At 39.2% G+C, this 15801-nt stretch overlaps 1 long non-coding RNA gene across 1 annotated transcript; it reads left to right on the plus strand.

The window, feature by feature from the left end:
- The first annotated feature begins 4112 nt into the window (after window positions 1–4112).
- On the plus strand, window positions 4113–12737 carry LOC146557218 (uncharacterized). Its single transcript, XR_014888995.1, has 3 exons — window positions 4113–4355; window positions 12017–12480; window positions 12565–12737. It is a non-coding gene; the product is annotated as an uncharacterized LOC146557218 (long non-coding RNA).
- The last annotated feature ends 3064 nt before the right edge of the window (window positions 12738–15801 follow it).

Here is a 15801-nt window from a genome sequence, read left to right on the forward strand (position 1 = left end):
AAGCTGTTACTGTTTAATTGAAGAAAGGCAATCAGGAATAAAGAGAGGGAAAAAAGAAGAAAAGAAAACTGTGATCACGGACACAAATTCCTGTTGTCTAGGCAGGTCCATTACCAGGCCACTGCTGATTCACATCATCAGAATGACTGGGAAATTTGTTAATGAGCAAACATTAGCCTTAAAACCCTATCACCACAGTGCTGTGTAGGAAAGGCAAAAATGTTCTAGCTGAATGAATAATTGGCACACACTAAAAAACTGGTTGGCCCAAGATGATCTAAGGCATCATTGCATGCAAACAAAATCAGTGTAGGTGTTAGTGTGTTCAGCAAAGCTTCCCTGGATTAATAAAAGGTGAAGTGGACATGCGGTGGACATATTATTGCTGTCAGTGGTCTGGCAGCCCTCTGCCATGTCGCCAGTTGGCTGCTGATTCAGGACCGTGGACAACACCATCTTCTGCAGACAGAATCAGCACCAAGGACAGCACCAATTTTGGCCACAGTGTAAAGAGGAAGTTAGCGCTGCAAATTCAATCTATTTCAGAGTCTGTTGTATTTATTTAATTATTTACTGCATTAACGAAGGCAACGAGGGGTGGAACTAGTCAAAAAAATATCTTAAAAGTCATATTCAGCCGTTGTGTTTTATTACACAATTCACCGGAATGACTGCCAAAATGCCTGGAGGTGAGCTATCTCACAATTTATGTGAAAATAAAAACACAATTTTTGAATACTTTCCACTCAAGTTCATTTCCAGAGGGCACATTTGCCACATGAGCCCTGCGCTGTTCTTTCTTTTAATGTCTTTAAGTAATATTTGAATGCTAAACCCCAAAACTTTACTTTTCTTGGCATTTGTTTACCATTCATTATTAATAACCCTCAGTAATCCCATAAGTTTAGTTTAGTTTATTGAAATCTTACTGATTACTAATTATTTGCTTGCATAATAATCTGCAGCAGATTCTAATTATTTGTTGTGGTGCTTGGATGCGTTCTTTTCATTAAGCTCTGGCTCTTTTCTTTCTTCTTTCTAGTGAAACACTGGAATTTGAGAGTTTTCAGTCTGTTGATAAATTAAAGCTCCCTCTTCAGACTGTGCCCATTACACTGGCTTCTGATTGTGGTGCTTCACTCAAGCTGCACAGCTGCATCAACCCCCTCCTGTCAAACCCTGCCACATGCTGAGGCCTGGGCTACTCTTGACTCCCTCACAATATGGCTGCCTGGTGCGCTGCGCACACACACACATCAATTAGAGAAAGGTTACCTTGTGCTGCTGCTGGCTGGTTGTCTTCCTGGCACCAAAAGAGGCACAGAGTGAAAGTATGAGTGGAAGAGCTGACTTCTCGCAACACCTCCACACCCACACCTCTGTTCCACCAGCAACATTAACCATCACAACCACCACTCTGTTCCTGTTTTCCAAATTTGGCCTAGCTATTTTCAAAAGGTCACCTTGCCCTTTTTTTGTTTCCTCCCAGATTCTTTTCAAACAATAAAAGTGCACACATGGAGCAAAAATTAATATTTACCTCGGGACCTTTAGAGGAAGTGTGGTTTTTCAAAAATGCAAATCTTAATATAAGCAACGAACTGCCTTGGGCACCAGTGCTATTATTTAATTAGAGATGGTGGTGTGAGGTTCAATATTTATTTGGGAGAGGTGTTGTGTTTATGCCGCTGGATATTTACTGGAGCAGCGGAGGTTAAAATCTTAAGCCAGTCTCCTTTGTTCCTCAGACTTCTTGCCACCATGACCACTGGCAACTGGTGCAACTGGCATCAAAGTATTCATTATAGAAATGCACTATGCGTACTAAGGCTGACAGGAATGTGCACTTGCGTGTCTATTTCTTCTTGTATATGTGTACGTGTCTGTGTTGCTGCAGGTATATAAGAGAGCATACTGACCATTCCTTTAGGTTAAGCAATGCACCCTTCTGGTAAACAATGGAGCCTGTAGTCTTTAACCCCATGTGTATGTGTGTGTTTTTTCTCCTTTCACTGAGGGCTCATTTTTCACACACATATACCCTGTGCTTTTATGGAAAAGAACAATCATGGCTTGAAGTGGCGTGTTCTTCAAAAACCTCCTCTGGCACACTGTCTGGAAACTGGTGTTACGAACTGTCTGCAGCTAAGTATCCATCATGATCACTTTTCCTTTATTTTTCAACAACTTTATAAAAACTTGCTTCCCTGTTTAGTTTGTTCCGCAGACAGGTTCATGGTCATAGCTGAGGCATCTCACTTCTTGCACTGAAGAGCTCAGAATTATTGCTATTATTATTAATATTATTATCATTGCAAACTGTGTCATTTTGGCAACTATTGTATTAGACACAGTGAAGGATAAAAAAGAAAATGATAACTTTATTTGTATAGCACTTTTTAAAACACAAAGATACAAAGTGCTTCACAGTTAGTAAAAGCCTACATTAAGGATAAGTCAACACCATACTGTTTCACATACATTCCAACATACTCGCTTTCATTTACACAAATAGATGTAAACTATGACTCAAAATAATGGGAGAAAGATTAGGAGAAATCTACTGAATAAAAATGAGTTTTCAGCAGTCGTTTAAAACAAATCACAGATTCAGCTCACCTGATGAGGAAAGCTTCCCCAAACTTAGGATGCTACAGGCTCAAATGGGTGATTATATTTGGCTTTACGGTAAGAAGGTGGAACAATTACAAGACCTTGATCAGATGATGTGAGACCTTGGCTGCACTAATAGGGTCTCAGTAGCTCTCATATATAAGCAGGGGCCTGTCAGTGGGGCTTTACGTGTTAATAATAGGATTTTAAAGCAGATTCTGAAATTCACTGGGAGCCAGTGAAGAGAAAAAAGAATAGATGTGAGTGCCGGCTCATTTTTGTTAACATCCTTCCTGCTGTGTTCTGCAACAGCTGGATATGGGCTGTGGAGGACTAAGAGATGCACATGAAAACATGAAAACAGCAATCAACGCAGGAGAAAATTAAAGTTCAAAATGACCGAATGACAGCAACAATTTGATTTTAGCAATATTTTTTTAGATGAAGGAAAGAAGATTGGATCAGCTAAGAGATGCAGATGTGTTCAAAATGCAGATGTTGGTCAAAGATGGTACCAACGTTCTTATCAGGTGATTTGTTCTTATCAGAGGGGGCTGATGTACTGACTGATCGCCTTAGAGGAAATCTTGTGCCAAACACAAGAATGGGTTTTACTAGAACTGACAATACAGTTGTTGAGGTTGGTTGGCTTCACAGAAAAGTACACCTGTGTGTCATCTACAGTACATTGCAATGATCAGGGCTTCTTTTGAAACTGTTGAGTAGATGGCCCAGGGATAACACACATATAAAGAAAACTGAACTGGTCCAAGACTGGAGCCCTGGGAGACAAAACGGGGGGGCGAAGATGAGGACACATAGACTCAAATGAATTCTGAAATAGCTGTCAAACTGTTTAGGAGCAGTGCCCGTGATGCCAATGCAGTTTTGTAATATGTTAATATAAATAGTGTGATCAGTAACAAAGGCTCCAGATAAATCTCATAAGAATAAAATCGATTCTGTTCATGTAGACGTACATCCAGATGAACAGAATCAACCTTTCGGGATCTACTTACCTGGATGATTGAGCATGTGTCAAGACAATAAAATCGAATGTTCACCTTTATCAGTGAGGCATACGAATATTGTTAGTAATTTTCAAAAATGTTCTTTCAGTGCTGTGATTTGTCAGCAACTGGATTGCAATTTCCAATTAAAAATTTTGTTTCACTCAAGTAGCTGAAAGAGCTGATGAGCAACAGCTTTCTAAAGGCATTGTTTTAATGAAGGGAAGTTTGGAAATTGGCCTGTAATTATGTATAACCGTGGAATCATGGGAGGATTTTTTTAAGCAGAGGGAAGGGGTTGGCTGTCTGAAATGCAGCCAGATGAAAGGCATTGATTTGTAATAAAGAGAAACCGGGGAGATGACAGGTAAAACCTCTTAAACGAACTCAGGAGGGATGATGTCAGTTGGACAGGAAGATATGCAATGTTGACACTGATGGTACCAGTGTTGGGACTAACGCGTTATTAAGTAACGCGTTACAGTAACTACGTTATTATTGTGGTAACGAGCACGGTAACTAGTTATTATGCCAAAACCAGGAACGCGTTACTCGTTACTGGGATTTAGATAGGGTCGTTACTCGTTACTTCGTGTGGTGGCTATCGCGGAGCTTCCACAGATTCAGTAACATTAGCAAGTGGTGGAAGCCAGCAGGTGGATGAAGGAAAAGGGACGCAGAAGGAAAAGAGACCCGAGGCGGCCGCCGGTCCAAGTGTGAACTGAACTTCAGGTAAGAAGTTATGACCTGCAGTCTCTCTGGGTCAGATATGAACCAAGTTTAGGTGAAGTTTATTTTCGTTATTCTGACTTTTTCCGTACTGCGTGCTAGCTAGCATGACGGAGTTTCTAGCTGGGTGGTGCTATGAAGCTAATGATGTTGAACTTTATTTTGTTCATAAGTTATTAGAGTTGCCAGCCGTCCCGTCTGGTATTCAGAGAAAATATTACGCGTTTCTTATTGAGGTGAAAAGGAACAGTTTGTCCCGTAATTCAGCTACAATGAAAAAGACACAAAGCTGGAGTTATTCTGTGTTTACGCTGCACAGCTGCCTCTTCTTCTTTCATTCTCTCCCCCTCCCTCTCCTGTTTCTACTTCAATCATGAAAACTGATCAATGATCAGCTGATCGTCTTTTCTCTCTTGTTTGTTTATCGCTCACTTTGCGCCGAAAGAGGAAACCAGCGGATGTCGCGCTAAACAACAGCAGCACGTTTAAGCTTGATCAGCTATTGTTAGAATTTATTTAATATTAATTTCTAGTATCAGCTTATGTTTGCTGGAGACACGGCTGCAAAAAAGCTGCTGGTCAGGATGTCGGTTTGGATATGTGGTGAGAGGGAAACATGAAGATGAAACCAGGAGATGTCCTTACTGGATCATCAGAGCTGAACAGGTGATGGAGAAATAGGTTTACCTTTTAGGTGACATGAATGAGTTGAAGGGAAGTTATGAACTGTTTCTGAGAGACAAATAACCCCAGGATCCTTTTTTAGGTAGCTGACAGCTGGTAACTGTGCAGGTGCGGATCTAGCAAAGTGTTGCCAGGGGGGCAGGTAGGGCATCAACAGGGAAAGGGGGGCACAAAGAAATACTTTTCTTTCTTATTCTCATTTAAAATGTCTAGCTTTTAAAAAATAATTATCTGAATCTTACAACAAACGATTGATAGATTGATGCATATATACCATCAAAACAGTGTACATCACTGTCACAACAGCGTTTGTTTTCATTCAAAGGCTTTATGATTTTTCCTATAATGGCGGCCAGTCTCTAGTCAAAATGCCCAGGACGATTTTTTTGTCCCAGTCCAGCCCTGTATGCAGCTCATCTGCAGTCTGGTGTTACCTACATCTTCCTATTCAGAAGGCAGAATTTCCGAGTTCTGAGTACAATCGAAAGCACCACGACTCCAGTTTTTGTGTTGGATGTAAAAGGCGCAGATGACACTGTGACGTAGGCTAGAACCATGGCAGCAGTCAATGACGGTCCAGGCGTGGGGTTTCTCTCATGGAGATATGCACATTATCTTTTCCTTTCTATTGGTAGGTGGCACAGTGCACTTGTGGCAAGTAAGCAAGCTAGAAGACTGGCAAAGTTATGGAAGAAACACATTAACAAGAGAATTCTGAGTAAAACCAAAGTTACTTTCCCTAGTAACTAGTTACTTTGAAAGTAACGAGTAACTTGAAGTAACTGAGTTACTATTTTAAAGTAACTTACCCAACACTGGATGGTACTGAACAAGAACGTGGGTTGTATTTACTGTTGTTAATCAAACCAACAAATGTACTTCATGTGCATGAAGGAGTTAGAAAGTCTTTCAAATGGAGGTGGTGTTTTTCCACTTGGATTCAGCTTTTCTGCACTCTGTTCTGTGGCGACAGATATGATCGGTGATACAAGGTGAAGTTTTGGGATGACTAATCTGGCTTTAAAGGGCTCCTTTTTTTTTTTTTTTTTTGCAAATGCAGAGTCAAAATAAACAACAAAAAAAAAACCCAGATGGATCAAAGGGAAATATTTGATTGGATTACTCGGAGAAAAACAACACCTCAAATTTGTAACTCTGATTTGGGAGGGTTCTTTTCTCCCCTGTCTGTAGTTTTGTATTCAATACCATGTTCAAATCGCAATCTGCAAAATGATCATCTAGGAAATGTGGAGCAAACATTAAGAGGAAGAGAAACCAGATTCCAGGTAAGACAAAAAAGCTTAAATGTTAATGATAGAATGGTGAAAGAACACTCAATAGAAATGAAAACAATGGGAACACAGAAAATCAAAGGGAGTGGGTGGGATTTGAAAAAGATTAAAAGGATTGAGACGGAGGCAGAACAGAATAAATCCTGTGAAGCTGACATGGCAGCAAGAATTTCATGTGAGCCAGAGCAGATCAAAAGTTATTGCAAAGAAGGGGGAAAAAGAACAAGAAATTATGAGGAGGGAAAAATGGAGGAAAAGAACGATGACAGCAGAGGACTCTGAACTGAAGAAGGGCTACAACCCATGAGATGACTTTGGGTAGACACTAGAGGGCCACATCACAGGAAGAAAGACAGAAAAGGACAAGCAGGGACACATCTGTGCGGACACAGCCAGCCATGTGAGACCGATGCTCTGTGGGGTCACTTGTCAGAGCACGGACTGCTAGGAACAGGGGCAAGGGCAACACCACAGGAGACAGGCAGGAAGACGGTTCATGCAGACAGAAGGAGAAACACACAAAAGGATTCTGATCCAAGTGGAAAATTTAACCCCCCACAGAGCTGAAAGAAAGCAAACTCCAAAGACACATAGTGACTGTATGACATGCTTAGCTTCAGTTATTAGTTTCAGTGTTACTGTTTTTGTATCGTTGTTAGGAGGGCATGTGCCAGAGATAAGATTTAGGAAAATCACTCTAGGAATTACAATAAAAACACATCACTTTTTGACTCATAGACATTCAAAGTCTCACAACTTTGAAATTAATCTGAGTGCTAGCATCAAATATTGCCGTTCAGTACATATATATAGGGGAGACCGGGGATAGTTGTAACATTTTTGACATTTCTATCTGTAAATTGGAGCTCTTTTAAGGTAGTGGATTCAAAATGTAATGCAAAGTATTTACATGTCTCAGCTATTAAATAGTGCAGCTATTTTCTCTGCAGCACAATTACCCATTGCATGGTATGGCCTCAAACACAAAGAGTGAAATGTTACAATTAACCCCATAGTCTGGGTTAGTTGTAACATATCCTGGGGTGAAATGTAACACAATGAAATAAGGGTACTAACAAAACATTAACATGTAATCTTTGTTTATTCAACACATGAATGCACTTACATCCATTTATGTAGCTGTGTGTGTGTGTGACAGAATGCAGAAATCTAACTTTTGAACATATTCCAACCCCCCAAAAAAGACAAATTATGGAATTTTCTGCAACTGAATATTTCATTAATTTTGGTTGGTCTTCCTTGAGTTTGTCCTCATTGGCTCAGTGGGCATTATAACCTACAACTCTTGCACCAATTTTGAACATAACAATGAAGCTGAAAAAATATAGTTGTTCACCAGCATCGCAATTCCATTACTTTTTATCATGGCTTACCTTGGTGTGGTTTGCAAAGTGCTTCAGAAAGATGAGGAAATCTGTTTCTTGCACCCATCCTGATTTATTTCCACTACCAGTACTTCCTACTGGTCCATCTCTGAGAAGAAAGAAGAAGAAGAGCGTGTACTTTATTGGTCCCCGTGGGGAAAATCCCTCTCTGCATTTAACCCATTCACTCAGTGAAGCAGTGGGCAGCCACTGGGCGCCCGGGGAGCAGTGTGTAGGGACGGTACCTTGCTCAGGGGTAACCTGTGGACTGAAAGATGAAGTGACAAAAACTGCAGTTCCTCTAATGTCCATTTCATTCTAGCTCCAAAAGTGTGTCACGCACGTACGTACCAGCACGTTAAACACATCTGTGATAAATTATAAAAAGGGTAACGAGGCTTAAAATTAGGGGTTTGGTGAACTCCCCAATTGTTTTTGAACTTTGAATTGAGTTATATAACACATCCTGATGTGAGGCTGGTAGAAATGTAGTAATTTATTACCATGGTATTTATGGTCTGAGTCTGCATATGTACAGTTTATCAGCTTGCTAACCAGCTTTGAACTCTAACCTATCACCACAAGAAAGCTAACTTTAAGGCTCCAATTAACAAAGTCCAGAAGTAGATGATGTCACTGTTGCTAGATCCACTTTTCATATTTGGTTTCATGTTTAGACTTCACGGTAAGCATCACACAGTGTAGCTCCTGCTGGACTCATGGCAGTTTTGAATGGCAAATGTTAATGATGCGTTTCTTCACAGTGATGGGAAAAGAACCAGGTTTATCTCAGCTTGGAGACTTCATTTATTTTTAATATTAATGCATATAACTGTGTACTTTCTGCACTAGTCAATGTAGCACTTTGCCAAAAAAATAAAGTCACAGAATGCAATGCAACAACAATTAAATTAATTCAATATATAACATATGTGCCATAATAGTTTTAATATTTGGCAGGATTTTTCATTTGTTTGGTGAAGTTTCTAAAAACGCAAACTCTGAGCCTGGCACTTTTGAGACAAAAGGCTGTTGTGTATACTCAAAAATCAAGCAAATAAAAACAAACAAACAAACAAACAAAAAAAAAAGCCACATATTATTTCCTGTATATTTCATGCAGTTGAGTCATATGTTTCAATCAAGCTTTACAATCCCGAGTAGCGGGGCAATCAACAAAAATAGCCACCTCTGCAGGTGGGTGGAAACTTTAAACAAGTGTAAACAAGTCGTCTATGGAGTCAAGAATCTGGCTTCTGGATTTCTTCACTCTGCTCTTTCCTTGCTGGTTTGTGAGCAACGTCATTTCCCCTGCAGACAGAGTGATTTATGAGACATAGATGAATAAATACATCCATAGGACAGAAGTAAAAATTACAAAAAGCAAAGAGTTAATTGGTGAAGGAAAGCCACAAATATTGGCACAAAAAATAGCCAAAATATGAACAATGCCTTGGGATGAGTCACGGAGAGCTGAGAATGGCTTAGGAAGCCTTACAGATGCTTCCTTTTATCTCTTTGTGCTCTATTTTAGCCACTATACCACAATGACTCATAGGTGCATCGTGTGCGCCTCTCTCTTTTTTCATTGACACACCCCTCCCCTTCCCTACCCCCTTTTTTTTTTATTAATACGCGAATGCTGATTAAAATTTACCGTTTCAAATAGCAATGCCAGGTGACTCAAACTGGGCATTGTCTGATCCTGGTAGAGGGGAGGATGTGAAAAAAGCTTTTCTTAATCTAAGTGTATTTATCTACATCATCCAACACTGTTCTACATATAACTATGTGTGGAAATATGTCTCACTCATATTTAAATTTGTTATAGTGGATCAACAGGTTAGCTAGTGATAAGAAAAAACATTTACTTTTACTCATCTAAAGCAACAATTATCTAAAAGAAAAATAGGAAATATCTTAATTATGAGTATAAATTACTACAGGATTTAGATTTGGCTTCCAAAAGCAGAAAATGTTACATGTAACACAGAGGCCCCATGTGATTGCAGTAAGCTTTATTGGTACCACCGGTGATTTAGCAGTCGGGCAAACGTCCTCCAGCTATGCCTGGCTGAGACGGGAGCTTCTCAGGGGAAGAGGGAGGCAATAAAGTGACTGAATGCTTTGGCCTGCCTGTGACCAGTTTTTGCTGACTTGCCAAATAAAAAGTAGTACTTTAAAAGTGGGAAACATGTTGATTTGTCACACAAAAAACTGGTGTTAGATGTCATTTGCAGTGCTTGCACAGACCCCTTGAAGAGAGACAGATCTAAGTTATGTAAGAAAAGAAAATGATAGCGTACGTGATGAAATAACTGTCAGAAGCAGAGAGGCTGTTGACGGAGTAACTGGAATGCACTAATCCAGATGCAGATAACATTTAACATTTTGAGATATATACCATATTTCATAGAAGACTGGTTGCAAATGACTTGAACGACTAAAATGTTGCTTCTGATCTCTAAGTGTTAACGGATGAGCAGATTGTGGGCAGTAACGTTTGGTTGCTGTGCACAGTTGGTTGTTTCCGAATTTTGACACATAGCAGTACCGCTAATGGACTCCTAGAAGCATTTACCAGTTATATTCTCTAAGCTACTGATATCCTGAGGTTTTTATCCCATCGAGAAAGACCATCAAGACATGTCAAGAAAAATCACACATTAGCTGCTGCCTGTAGATGTTATTATCTCTATGTCACCACAGCTGACTCATTCTCAATGATTCTTTTATACTTGATTGCACTTTGTGGCTACATACCATACACGGTAGAAAGACTGGACTGAAAGATTAATTTTTTCATGCTGAAAGACAGCAGCCTTCTTGACTATCCATGAAAACAACAAAACTGAATAGCTGTTGTACTGCAGGGTAGCTAGTTTGCATTCTTGTTGTGTAGTTTGGCATACATCTTTTAGGACGCACCATCCAAAGAAAGACTTGCATTGTAGAATACAGACAAGAGTAAGACAGAGTTGGAAGCTTCCTACACTGTGGTTGTAAACCAGATCAAAACTTGTGCAAAATTGAGTTTGTTAAATTATGTAGGAATTTGGCTTCGAAAAGTCTATTAAGGTCTGACAAGTTAAAGAAAGTGTTAGACTAGAAACAAAAGTGCAGTCTTATTTTTTTGCATTAGCTAAATATTTCATGTATATTTTAAAGAACATTAAGCTGCTTTAAGACAAAGTCTGGGAGTCAACCCCAGTGACCAATCTGTTTGTCATTGCTGCTGTGATATTAAGACAAATATATGAGGGCAATCCCAAAAGTAAGGTCTCCTATTTCTTTTGGAAATACAAACAAGTGTTTATTTTCTTTAATATTTACATCATTTTAAATGTTTAAGAATTATTTATTTTTCTACATAATTGCCATTTCAGTTGATGCATTTTCATAGATGCTGTGGCAGTTTTAGAATTGTCGTGTCATACCAGGTCGCCACCATGTCCTTCAAGAACTGTTGAACCTCATCTTTCATCTCTTCATCAGAGCAAAATCTATTCCTGACCGGCTGACCTGCAAACGTTCTTGACATACATCACAACTGTACTTCGGTCAATTGTTTTTCATCCAGTTTAACGCCTTTTGTGTTCAAAAATTGAATTACTGCGAGAACTTTGAACTTGGCGGTAACGTTCAAATGGGAGCTCCATTTTCAAGGCCTGCCAAGCCAAGATTGAGGATCGCAGCGAAGCCGCGCATGAGTCTTTAGGAGTGGAGGAAGCACCTATCACAACAGTGTGGCCAACAGCCCTACGAATAGTTTCTCTACGTCCCCACCACTTTGGAGACCTTACTTTTGGGATTGCCCTTGTATAAGCTAAATAAATAAAATGGAGTTTAGAGTGTGTACTAAATCACTTTACTTCTTGAGCTTCTTTTCCTTTTGTTTTTGTAATATAATAATATAAGCTTCTGCCATTTTATTCAGTTTCTCTTTACTTTTTTTGTCAGCACTTGTCTCTAGTTATCAGATCAGTTCCCTCAGTGCATGCATGTTTTCTTGTTCATTCCTTGTGTTTCCGTTGTGTTCTCCTGATTCAGGTTTGATTTTCTTGTTTTCTTTATATTCTGTGAACTTTACCATCAGATTCCAGTGGAGGGAAATGTATGCAATTTATTATGTATATCTGTTCTGCTGATTGTTAATGCAAATATCCAATCAGCCAATCGCATTATAGCAAGTCAGTGTGTTTAGGCATGCAGACATTCACACTGGCTCACTAATGCTGGACAGTAGTAGACTGAAAAAACACTGCCTGGTCTGATGAGTCTTGATTTCTGTTACAACATTCAGATGGTGGAGCAGAATTTGGCATAAACATCACGAGTGCTTGGATCCGTCCTGCTACAGATCTGCAGCAACAGTGTGATGCTATCATTTCAGCATGGACCAAAATCTCTAAGGAATGTTTCTGTCAGGGTCTTGGGACTGGGCGACCCAGGATCCCTGAGCAGTTATTTATTATTATTATTATTATTATTATTATTATTATTATTATTATTATTATTATTATTATATGTATTTTGGTGTTGCTGCTGCTCTTCTCCATGCTTGTAGATGTGTGTGTGTGTGTGTACGTCTGCGGGTATGCTTGGAGGATGGAGCTCAGCCACCTGCAGGCCTGAGGGGTGTGGCCCTGTGGAAGGACTGGCCACACCCGAAGCCACACACCTGCCGCTGATCAGGGCTCGTCGGGGGAGCTACTTAGGAGAGTCTTGGAGCTCCCACCCACGCGGGATCATTGCATGAGACTCCACGTTAGTCGTCCTGTTATTGAGTTAGTGTGTGTGCATGCCCGCAGTTGTATGTGTCCTGACGGCTGCGTCTTATGTTTCCCGCAGGAGCAGCGTGGAAGACACGAGAGCAGCGAGCACCGGGGGGTGCTGACACGGGAGCGGAGAGAGCACAGAAACACGGACTATTCACGGGGAGACACGACACTGGAGTCTGGGAGAACACGGGGATTTATTGTTACGTTGTTTCACTTTGTAAATAAACACTGTCTATACATAGAGCACCGCGCCTGGGTCCTCCTTCCCCACTCCTTCCACGGTGTGCCATGCCACACCGTGACAGTTTCCAGAACCTTGTTGAATCTATGGCGTGAATAATTATGGGAGTTCTAACAGTAAAAGGGGTCCAACCCAATACTGGTAAGGCAAACCTAATGAAGTTGTTAGTGCATGTAAAAATACATATAATTTAGTGCTTGTATATTTATTTTGATGGGATAAACTATCAAAGTTAATTTGAAATGCTTCAAATGCCTACACTGTGTCACCGACGTATTGATTCATTTCTAGTGAGTTACTGGTGGTCTAAGATTGCATTGTTTGAAATGTTTTGTGTTTGAATTTAGAGGCATTTAGAGGAAAAGATGGAACAAACAGAGCAGCATTAATGATCTCTAAATGTGTCATTCAGTTCTTTGATGGAGTGCAAGTTTCGTCTGTCGTCTGTGAGCATCATTTCTCACAGATGATGAACAGAAGTTCAAACTTTTCAGCATAAACACAACGTTTATGCGTTGTGTTAACATAGAGATTTTCATTAAAAGTTTTTCTTTTCTCTTGTTATTTCAGTTATATTTACATGTTCAAAATAAAATGATTCCATCTATCAAGTCATTATAAGAATCTGTATATATTCAACAAATAACAAAACAGGAGCTGGAACAAAATGCAGAAACATAATAAGGTCTATTTTTTTCCAGTTCATCTGATTTTATTTCAGTACATGCTGTAATAACTAAAGAATATTCATTTTGAATCAGGATTTTAATCAAATGGATTATTCAGGTGCTTGTTCATGTCATTTTTTAACATACTATATTTCATGTAGCTGGAAATGTTACCCACAATTTAGCTTAATTGCCCAAGAGAACTTGGCAGTGTGGCAGTTCATCAATTTGACTTTAACTGTCGGCATTAATTAAGACTGGTTCTTTTTTCCATAAATAAGTGCATGTAAGATATAAATCCCATTATTGTCATTATTCACTGTGTGGAGCGAAATTTGTCATCTCGAATCATGCTACATCATTCAACTTCTGTTCAAATAGTCATTCACATGTCCTAAGTTTGCATTACCTAATCCTGACAGGCAGCAGTAGAGTGTATTGAAATATACACAAAAGCATAAATGAGGTATTTATTTTTAATAGTCATTTTATCGGCTAAATGTTTATGTTACTCAAATGAAAATATGTGATATGTAACAGGTGAGTAACATGGCTTTATGACAAAAAGAGCAGTTTCACAGAAGATGAGCAGAAGTTTACCTGTAAAGGTTCATCTCCAAAAATCAAACAATAAATCAAACAAAAAACTGGAACATCTTCAGAATAATGTTTCTCAACATAACTTGTAAAGACTTTGAATGTCTTATCATCATCATCATCACCGTCATCATCGTCATCATCATCATCATCGTCATCATCACAATTTCTTTTGAAAACTGCATTAAAGGTTTCAGAACAACATCTGCTTCCATATCATCTTCCTGTCTGCATATTTAAGCAAGACAAAGCTAAACTGTGCTGCAGCCTTAACAACAGTTGTACAGCTTAACAGAATAGTCTGGGTGCTGAACCGACCTACCTGCAGTCCAGCTCTTTCCCCACCAACATTCATCTACCAGAGGTCTAGCTGCTGGTCTCCTGAGTTCCCAGATGTTTAGACACTGTTGTTAAAAGAAGAAGGGACTCTTCTGCCCAATTGCAAACATTTTCAGATGTGTTTTAATTAAATGCTTTGTTTTCTGTCTTTGACATTTATTATGTTTTCTGTGTTTTTTTTTAAGTAGAAGCCCTTTATTTTACAGTATGGCTTTATACGATTCGCAAATCACTGGATTGTGTTATTTACACAGGTCCTAACTTCTGTGTTGGAAAGCAAAGTGAGGTTGAGGTACACGTTTTTAAATAGTAAAAGTTTTAAGTCTTATCTTGGTAAAGATTAATCATCAAAACTATTTCATTGGAGCCAGGTGGTGACCTGTCAAGGGTTTACACTGCCTCTTGCTCTCTGGCAACTGGGATAGCCCCCAGCACCCCATCGTACTTCTGAACTGGATAAGCGGAAGAAGATGGATGGATCAATAGACTACTTTGTTGGGGGATACGGAAAGATCATGTTTTTAGACAAAATACATCCTTTAACCACATGTTACATGTTACCACATGTCTTGGTAATGATATACAGCTTATGATAAATTTCACTAGACGTACAAAAAATGTTCAAACACTTGCTGAAATAGTACTTCTTAGGAATTAGAGCGCTCTTTGGTAAAATAAAAAAAGGTGAACTAACTGATATCAGTAGTGTAGGCATGTCTTCAGGTATTGTTATCAGCCATAGAGTTAAATTCGTCACCAGTTTTGGATGTGACAGAAACAACTTGAAAGTTCCACTTTGTGCTGTGTATTGCTTGCTTGTCTGCTTTTGCACCCAGTTAGTACAAGTCCAGCCTACCTGTCATAGCTTTGCTATGCAAAGTACCTGACATGAACAAGCATGGCTTTGAAAGACTTGAGCAGGTTGGCATTTTCATTGAAATTCCTGGTCGGTGTGTGTGTCAGGGGCACTGAGATGTGTGATGCAGCCAGTAATTTGGCTGCTTGTGGTCTTACAAGCTTTGTACAATCTTAGCAGGGCACTGTTCTGATTTTAGTCCTGTGCCCAATCTTTTCGAAATGACTTACAGTATGTATATTGCAACAATGAAATAGTTTTTATATTCTTGAGAAAATGTTTTTGAAAGATTTTTATAACTTATGGTTAGTTTATGTTTAATGTTACTTTAATAAAAGACTCACTTTAAAAAATTCTCAGCGGTACTCAATTAACAATAGATGAATATGAATCAAGCTTAAATTGATGTTAAATACTTTATAGAAAATTTATAAATACTTACCTATATAAAAAACACTATGTTAACTAAAAACTGTAACCAGATTGCACATAATGGTTCACAGTGTACTGTATGCTGCTGTATTTGTTTACGCTAAATTGAGGTGAACTGCTAATCTTTGTTAATGTCAACAAGAGATTGCGTCACTTTAAAATGCCAGGTCTGTT

This window comes from Mchenga conophoros, linkage group LG16 (assembly GCF_057382185.1).
Source record: "Mchenga conophoros isolate Kocher_MC1m ecotype Shallow Benthic linkage group LG16, M_conophoros_male_GT1.1, whole genome shotgun sequence".
Lineage (NCBI taxonomy): Eukaryota > Metazoa > Chordata > Actinopteri > Cichliformes > Cichlidae > Mchenga > Mchenga conophoros.